At 40.1% G+C, this 9401-nt stretch overlaps 1 long non-coding RNA gene across 1 annotated transcript; it reads right to left on the bottom strand.

Annotated features, from left to right (window-relative positions):
• Positions 1 to 1289: 1289 nt before the first annotated feature.
• LOC143818260 (uncharacterized) lies at positions 1290 to 8751 on the bottom strand. Its single transcript, XR_013224424.1, has 3 exons — positions 8633 to 8751; positions 4409 to 4596; positions 1290 to 1437 (listed from the first exon to the last, which is right to left on the bottom strand). It is a non-coding gene; the product is annotated as an uncharacterized LOC143818260 (long non-coding RNA).
• Positions 8752 to 9401: the final 650 nt, after the last annotated feature.

The raw sequence follows: 9401 nt of genomic DNA, 5'->3' as shown, positions 1-9401 counted from the left end.
TTTACAAACTACACTTCTCAATGAATTCATCTAGGGGTGCAGTGATCATATTGACACCACGAGCGTGTCACACAATTATATACCAATTTACCAATAATTACATTTTTGCTTTAAAAATATGTTTCAGCCCCAGACTTAACATTTTCACAGAGGAAAATGGGTACAAAATGGTACCAAAATTTGTCACGCAGTTTCTCCTGAATGTGGCAAGACTTGGGAGAGAAGGAGAGCTAATTGATTCTTGGAGAACAAATTTTCATAGAATAGTTTGCGGACTCTATATACACAGCCCCTACTGGCAGAAGAACAGAATCCCCTCAAGTAACCCCATTTTGGAAACTACACGCCTTTGGGAATTTATCTACAGAGGTAATGGCAATTTTGACTCCATGGGTGTTTTCCAGAAACATGCAGCAATGGATGTTGCTGAGTGAAAATTGCAAATCTGTCAGTGTAGTGTATATAAGTTGTAGTGCCCAGCACGTTGTAGTGACCATACATTGTGCTCAGCTTGTGGTTCTGGAGACATGGACCCCATAAATTACGCATGCTCTCATTGAAACAGGAATGCCAAACATGCGGATACTAACTGCGATTTAGGCTCACTGTGGGACTCAGAGGGAGGGCGGCATTAGGATTTGGGAGTGCAGAATTCGCTAGATTTCTTTTAAGGGGTATAGAGCCATTTTGCTTTCCTAGAGCCTTTGTGCTACCAGTAACGTGGAAGCCCCCCATTTGTCCATTGAGAGATGAAGGAACTGTGTGAAGACTTGTTTTATTGTGTATATTGAGTTGAAGCTTTTATTGCGAACATTTTACATAACATTGTGGTTCACATTTATCCTCTGTTCTACGATAAGCACTTACGTCGAGGTTTCCATTTAAATCTTTGAATGACGTGATTCAAATGAAACCCAATGATCCATTCACTATAATGAGGCAGCAGAGTTACTCTGGACTCCATCTGGCCTCTGTTCTGCGATGTCCTTTTCCTAGATTCACAAAACTGTATCCAACCGTGCCTTTTTGCACTCTTAAGAAGACAAACATCGCCGGATCATAGTTCAGCCAATATCCACAGTGTTTCCATCTGCATCATTATAGGGAATATTATGTTGGCGGTTCTGTCAGAATCATGTATTTCAGAGATTTATATGGAGACCCAGGTTTAAACGCTCAGCATAGAGCGCAAGGATAAATGTGAGCCGAGCCTTAGACATTTCTAGTACAATGTATTTTATGTTTGGGAACAGCATTACTGTTGGTAGAATAAAAGAGAGGCGCTATTACTGTGTAAGCCACTGGGGTGGCACTTTGGAGTTTGTGTACAAGTGGATGAAAAAGTGGAGAAGTTGCTGTAAAAATGAACTGCCATAGATCTGTAGGTTACATTCTATGGAGACAAGTCATGGCTGGAAGAAGTTATAGAAGTCTGCCCTGAATAAAGAAGAAAAGAAAATGAATTACTTTAATTGGAGACCGGTGAGTCACTGGATTCATAGTATTTATATTGTAAAGACAATTTACCAGTGTCAGACTGGGGTGCCTAGGGTCCACAGATAGACGTTACTCTCTCACCATCCACTACTGCTTTGATCGTGAGATTCCCATCATTTTATAGACAATCATCTTGGCTGTCCCATACATAAATTTGACTTGCAACTATTTAGCATATGATTAGCTATGCAGATTCTTGTCATGTCACAGCATTGTTATTGTTTTGCTCCTGGTGGTGGAAAAATATTTTTCCTCCTGAATACTAGGATTGAGGAGTAGCCATTAAGATGATTTCCCAAGAAAAGAGAAACAGCATCATCCAGCTCATTGACAGCAGTCTTTTGGTCAAAATGTCGGCTAATCCCAAGGTCTATCAGTTTTGCCACGACAAACACAGAAATGGAGGTGGCTTCATAATAGTGAGATCACAGAGGTCGATGCAAGCACCCTGCGATGAAGATTACACAAGTCTGGAATGGTGGCCCGAAAAAACGTGAAGAAAACTCAACTTCAACATTGTTATAAGAAGTGTCGGCTCCAGTTTGCAAACAAGTACAAAAAGTGGACATTTAGGGTATGTTTCCATGGTCAGTAAATGCTGCGGATTGGATGCTGTGCACAGCAGCAGCGTCCAATCCACAGCGGCCAGATGTTACAGCATAGTGGATGGGATTTTATGAAATCCCATCTCCATTATACGTGCAGGGACTCCTCCGGCTTCCCTGTGTATACGCACATGCGGCGTGTCTTTCTAGACGGCAGCATGTATCTTGCGGTGATTCTGCATGGTTCAATGAACACATGCAGAATCACCACATGCACCAAAGCTGGCCGCGCTTTGGACAGAGTGGACATGTGCTGCGTCCAAAGCGTAGAGACATACCCTTAAAGATTTGAACCAGATGATTTGGAGCAATGACACCAAAGTCAACAGACTAGGCTCCGATAGGTGCAAGTGGGTCTGAAATAAACAAGTGGAAAAGGGGCTAACGGATTGAGAAATTGAAGGAAATGTCAAGTTCGGTGAAGGAAGCATGATGATATGGGGTTGTTTCACAGCCAGAGGCACTGAATACTTGACCAGGATCGATGGTGGTCTCAATGCTGAGCTATGAGTGAGTATCCTGCAAGATGAGTATCTTCGTACACTCATGTACTATGGATATGAAAAGAACGACATAATGTTCGACATATGACGACATAATGACACGAAGCATACGCCGAGACAGGCGAAGTAATGATTCAATGACAATGAAGCAGAGTTGATGGAGTGGCCTCCACAGTCCTCAGACCTCAACGCAATCAAACACTTGTGGGCAGAATTGAAGAAAACACTGTATACATACCCAAGTGAGTAAATCAGTATTTACCAACTTTGGGAACGTGCATAAGAGATCTGAGATCAAATTTCGGTAGACACATTTTTTAATCTGATTGTCAGCATGTCCAGAAGGATTCAAGCAGTGTTAAATGCCAAAGGTGGATTTACAAAATACTAACAAAATAATAAAAAACTAAATTTAGATCTTTAGGAACAAGACAGTAACAATGCAGTGACATGACAAGAATGTGCAGAACTAACCATATGCAAAATAGTTGCAAGTCGAATTTAAGTATGAGATATCCAAGATGATTGTCTCTAAAATTATAGCGGCCTCAAGTTCAAAGCAGAAATGAATGAGATATGGAGAATGAAAGTCAAAAGTTCAATACAATATTACGCTTTGGTTCTTCACTGTATATGCAAATGTGTGTTAGGCATTATTCTTTTTAGAGAGGAGTGTGAACTGTAAAATACAGATGGCTCATGTACATAAACTGTGCCCATAGATACATATTAGATTCAGCAATTAGGTTGCCAAGGTTTAGGAACTGTTAAATAATTGGGACCAGTCCAGCCAAGGGAGGAAGCAGCGACAGTTAATAAGGGGAGCACTTCCTGGTTTAATTCAGAAAGATGAGAGTTGGAGATTAGATTTAAGATAGATAAATTGTTAGCAGGAGTTCAAGGCCAGAGGGCTGAAGGGAACGAGAAGTATGGACTGTTTGGCAGTATGAGAAAGTCTGCAACTGTCTTCAGCGGATATTCCTATAACATCCGGGACCTATTGCCCGAACTAGGCATTGGGAAGCGTGCCTTATTCCCTTCCTACAAGTGGAAGCAAGATGGGAAAATGCATGAGTAAGATGGAGAGAGACTCATGGAAACTGTGAAGCCAGACTAAGTATCTCAGGGGCCAGAGATGCCAGTGAGGAAAGGGATAGCTCAGGCAGAAAAAACAGAACATGGAAGAATACTGTGGGGTAACTGCAACTGAAATCAAGATGCTAAGTAAAGTTGAACTGCTTGTTAAGAAGCGAGTGTCCCCTGGTTTGTGTGCAGATGCCCCTGGATCTGGAATCATGGAGACAGAGGAGGCCTGTGACTGAAACGTGAATGTACTGCACCATACACATGGCACAGGAGAATTGAGACACTGTTTTCTTGTAGGGTGCCAAGGTATGGGAACACAGCAGCCCCTCTCTGTGCACCTTACAACAAACAGTGTCCCGATTCATCTGTTTGACTAAAAAAACAGGAAGTGCTCCCCTTATTAACTGACCCTTCCCCCTCCTTTGGCTGGGCTGGTCCCAACCATTTAACTGTTTCTAAACTTGTTCAACTTACCTACTGTATCTAATGTGCCCACAACTGCACTTTTCCTTTTCTACCTCAATCACTATGTCTTGTGCTGTACTTATGCCCTATACTTAATCCTGTACTTTCCCTATATACTATACATAAATCACATTATACATTCATCACAGTACATTATATTAACCATGCACATTAGTGCCTATAAAATTTTACGCAATTCCACATATTAATACAGTCACAAAAATACAATAAAATCAAACAATTTGTACAAACACTGTTTTTAGAAAGAGAGGCATATGACAGCCCCTGCCACATTGAAGCCATTGTTTGCGGCCACCAACCATCTGGTCATGGACATGTAGTTTTCATGTCAGAAAGGAGTAAGTTCTAATGGTGTGGTTATTGATGAAACTGCAATACATTCGTACATAATGATGTCTTCTGACACCTTTTTTTTCACCCTAGAAAGGAATAGATGAATTGACCATGAACTATCTTCATTATAGTTTAATAGGTTTAAAATAGCAAGGTTCATTTTGAGTTTGCCAAAAGACATATGGGAGACTCCCCAAATGTATGGAGGAAGGTGCTGTGGTCAGATGAGACCAAAATTTAACTTTTTGTTCACCAAATTAAACACTATGACTGGCACCAAACCAACACAGCTCATCACCCCAAGAACACCATCCTCACACAGAAACATGGTGGTGGCAGCATCATGCTGGAGAGGATGTTTTTCAGCAGAAGGGACAGGGAAAATAGTCAAAGTCGTTGGGAAATGTTGCCATATTGTTGGTATCTGACCCCAAAAGGTGTCCAATCCAATTAACTTACTATTTAGAGTAGCATATATATTGTCCTACCCTTTAAATAAAAACCAGATGTCATTGTTCACTATGCTGATGTGTTCAAGCATAGAAGCCCACGTCATCATTTCTGCAGTTTTCATTTCCACTGTAATGTTCCCCAAACTATCCAAGCATTTCTGAATGATGTGACAATCCTGACCTCTACCACCTCTTCTCGGAGGCTACTGAAAGAACTGTAGACACTCCTCTCATTACTTAGATGTTCTTCCTCTTACATGTATGAGATAACCCACAATCTGTATTTTCAATTATCTGATTTTTTTTAACCACACAGACATCCCTGAGTGCTTAATGCTACAATTTCCTATGATCATGTTTCAACAGATGAAGAAAACCAAACGTTATGCTCAGGTTTGACATTCTATGAAAAGTAAAAGGAGTGGCTTGGCTATACAATAAGACTGGAAACAGGAATACGTGCTTAACAGAGGACTTTTTTTTCAGTTCACACCTCTCCTACTCTTCTGTTTTGCCTATGACTCAAATACACATCTCCTCCTCCATTATGGGCTTCTGACTGTTTACATCTCAGCATACGATGTTGGCAGGAGCTGAAGCTTTTTTGGACAACTCAGATATTCACCCCTCCCTGTGTCTGCTTCAGGGCCCCCTCTGTCTAGATCCAGATGTGTTTTACGCGTTAGATTATTCGCCATTAACTCCCAGCTCTGATGTCAAGGTTTTTTGTACTAAAGCTGGGTCAATTAAAGTATCCCAGCGTGGCACTAGTTTACTGTTCGATTTTTGACTCTTTGCGAAAAAAACAAACAATTAAAATCTTAGATATGTGAAGACATAAGTGGTAAAAACTGCATGCAAAATGCAATACAAACAGTAATTCTAAATATATTGGGTAACTACAGTACTTGTCCAAATCCTACCTCCTCTGGCTTCCGTAAAATAACTCAATCTGAATGTGTGATATATATTCTTTTCTTGGCTCTCTATATTTCTAGATCTGAGTAGTCTAATATATTTCTTTAAATAGTAGAAATATAGCAATTTCCCTGTGTACAACTGCATCATTTGTAAGACTACTTAGGCAATATAATACCTCATCTACAGTAGGTGAATATTTGTTGGCATATCGAGCAGTAAGAATATTAGGTAACATATCATAAAGAACAATTTTGCATTCCATCATCTTCTAATCTATAGATAGATTCAGTGGTTTCCAATCCTATGGCTTCAAGGATGCAATAATGTGTCCAGCAAGGTATAAGCAATATTTTCATATTTATCAATGAAAGTTTAATACTAAGGTCCTTAATTATATATTTGACTTACTAATATAGCACCATCATATTCCGCAGTACTTTACCTACATTATCATCACTGTCCCCATTATGGCTCATAATCTAAATTATGTCATTATGTCTTTGAAGTGTGTGAGTAAATCGGAGTATCTAGAGGAAACCCACATCAACACGGTAGGATTTGAACCCAGGAATCCCGTACAGCAAGCCATAGTGGTAACTACTGAGCCACCCAACCAAGTGATTTATGTTTTTTCAGATATGGTACAATGCTTGACATGGACAATGCAGGGTCAGCAGTAGGAGAAATTCATATTTGCTTTTGTCCTCTTTCTACTTTTAGGAAGCAAACTATACTTGGGAATATTGTGAATATTCATTACTCAGAGTGCAGAAGTAATAAGTCTTTACAGTTGTGGCCAAAAGTATTGACACCCCTGCAATTCTGTCAGATAATACTCAGTTTCTTCCTGAAAATGATTGCAAACACAAATTCTTTGGTATTATTATCTTCATTTAGTTTGTCTTAAATGAAAAAACACAAAAATAATTGTCCTAAAGCCAAATTGGATATAATTCCACACCAAACAAAAAAAAGGGGCTGGACAAAAGTATTGGCAATGTTCGAAAAATCATGTGATGCTTCTCTAATTTGTGTAATTAACAAATTAACAGCACCTGTAACTTACCTGTGGCACCTAACAGGTGTTGGCAATAACTAAATCACACTTGCAGCCAGTTGACATGGATTAAAGTTGACTCAACCTCTGTCCTGTGTCCTTGTGTGTACCACATTGAGCATGGAGAAAAGAAAGAAGACCAAAGAACTGTCTGAGGACTTGAGAAACCAAATTGTGAGGAAGCATGAGCAATCTCAAGGCTACAAGTCCATCTCCAAAGACCTGAATGTTTCTGTGTCTACCGTGCGCAGTGTCATCAAGAAGTTTAAAGCCCATGGCACTGTGGCTAACCTCCCTAGATGTGGACGGAAAAGAACAATTGACAAGAGATTTCAACGCAAGATTGTGCGGATGTTGGATAAAGAACCTCGACTAACATCCAAACAAGTTCAAGCTGCCCTGCAGTCCGAGGGTACAACAGTGTCAACGCGTACTATCCGTCGGCGTCTGAATGAAAAGGGACTGTATGGTAGGAGACCCAGGAAAACCCCACTTCTTACCCCGAGACAAAAAAAAGCCAGGCTGGAGTTTGCCAAAACTTAACTGAAAAAGCCTAAAACGTTTTGGAAGAATGTTCTCTGTTCAGATGAGACAAAAGTAGAGCTTTTTGGGCAAAGGCATCAACATAGAGTTTACAGGAGAAAAAAAGAGGCATTCAAAGAAAAGAACACGGTACCTACAGTCAAACATGGCGGAGGTTCCCTGATGTTTTGGGGTTGCTTTGCTGCCTCTGGCACTGGACTGCTTGATCGTGTGCATGGCATTATGAAGTCTGAAGACTACCAACAAATTTTGAAGCATAATGTAGGGCCCAGTGTGAGAAAGCTGGGTCTCCCTCAGAGGTCATGGGTCTTCCAGCAGGACAATGACCCAAAACACACTTCAAAAAGCACTAGAAAATGGTTTGAAGAGCAAGCACTGGAGACTTCTAAGGTGGCCAGCAATGAGTCCAGACCTGAATCCCATAGAACACCTGTGGAGAGATCTAAAAATGGCAGTTTGGAGAAGGCACCCTTCAAATATTAGGGACCTGGAGCAGTTTGCCAAAGAAGAATGGTCTAAAATTCCAGCAGAGCATTGTAAGAAACTCATTGATGGTTACCGGAAGCAGTTGGTCGCAGTTATTTTGGCTAAAGGTTGTGCAACCAAGTATTAGGCTGAGGGTGTCAATACTTTTGTCTGGCCCATTTTTGGAGTTTTGTGTGAAATGATCAATGTTTTGCTTTTTGCTTCATTCGCTTTTGTGTTTTTTCATTTAAGGCAAATTAAATGAAGATAATAATACCAAAGAATTTGTGTTTGCAATCATTTTCAGGAAGAAACTGAGTATTATCTGACAGAATTGCAGGGGTGTCAATACTTTTGGCCACAACTGTATAATACCTAAGGTTCTTGACTCACTACAGAGGTTCCTGATCTATTTCACCACCATCTTCCCAATATGAAATCTGACAAATGAGTTAGACAAATTCCTGTGTTCAATGCGCATTTATGATGTGCTCAATTGTTGGTGTAATATATTTCAATTTTTGGATTAAGGCCCTGCTATTCTCGACCAGTGTACCAGACGTATTATTGGGTTTTTTTATGTAACAAACCTGACAAATAGTCCAAGTTGTTACAGTGAAATTAAGAAAAATACACCAATCACTAAAAACTGAAAAGTTGTAAGTGCATACTATAGGTACTCACCACTTTAGTATGAAGTCCTCAAATTCTGCTTTATGGAACCAACAAGCTTCAGTAGTTAAGTAACTAATTGAAAATATCCCCCTTTAGTAGTAAAAGTGCCCCATGATGTGTCAGATGATGTCAGCATAAGTAGCTGTTCTGATGTCAGATTCTGCAACATCACAAAGCAAGCAACATGAAGACAATGAGCTCTACAGACATGTTAGAGACAATGTTGTGGAGAAGTATAAAGCAGGGTTGGGTTATAAAAAAATGTCAGTAGCTTTGAATACGCCATGGTGCATCATTAAATCCTTGTGACATAACAAAATGGAAAGAAAGTGTCTGATTGCCAAAACATCCCTAATAGAGGCAGGATATATCAAACATATAATTACCGGGATAATGACTAAAAAGCTGCTGGGTACATACACTTGGTGTGAGAGAGGTTCCCAGGAAAATGGCATCTCTACAGAAAAAAAAATACACCATAGCCATACACTCCATCAGTAACTTTGAGGGCCGAACTTTTCATGAAATCACATCAACGTTGCTTGGACATTTAGGTTTAAATGCTGTATCTTTTCCGCAGTTTTTTTTTTTTTTTACACAGAAACTTTTCTGTGTTCCAAACAATTGAATGGGATTTCATGAAGACCCTTAAGAGCTGTGTCTAAACACGCAGTGGAACTGTGCAATTGGTGCACCCATTCACATTGGACCATTGATCAAGCCCATCGACATTGGTGGGTTTGGACGACGTGAGTCTTATGTGCATGGGGGGTCTTAA

This window comes from Ranitomeya variabilis, chromosome 3 (assembly GCF_051348905.1).
Source record: "Ranitomeya variabilis isolate aRanVar5 chromosome 3, aRanVar5.hap1, whole genome shotgun sequence".
Taxonomy (NCBI): domain Eukaryota; kingdom Metazoa; phylum Chordata; class Amphibia; order Anura; family Dendrobatidae; genus Ranitomeya; species Ranitomeya variabilis.
Note: the sequence above shows the minus strand (reverse complement) of the source record. Positions and strands in the feature narration are given on the sequence as shown.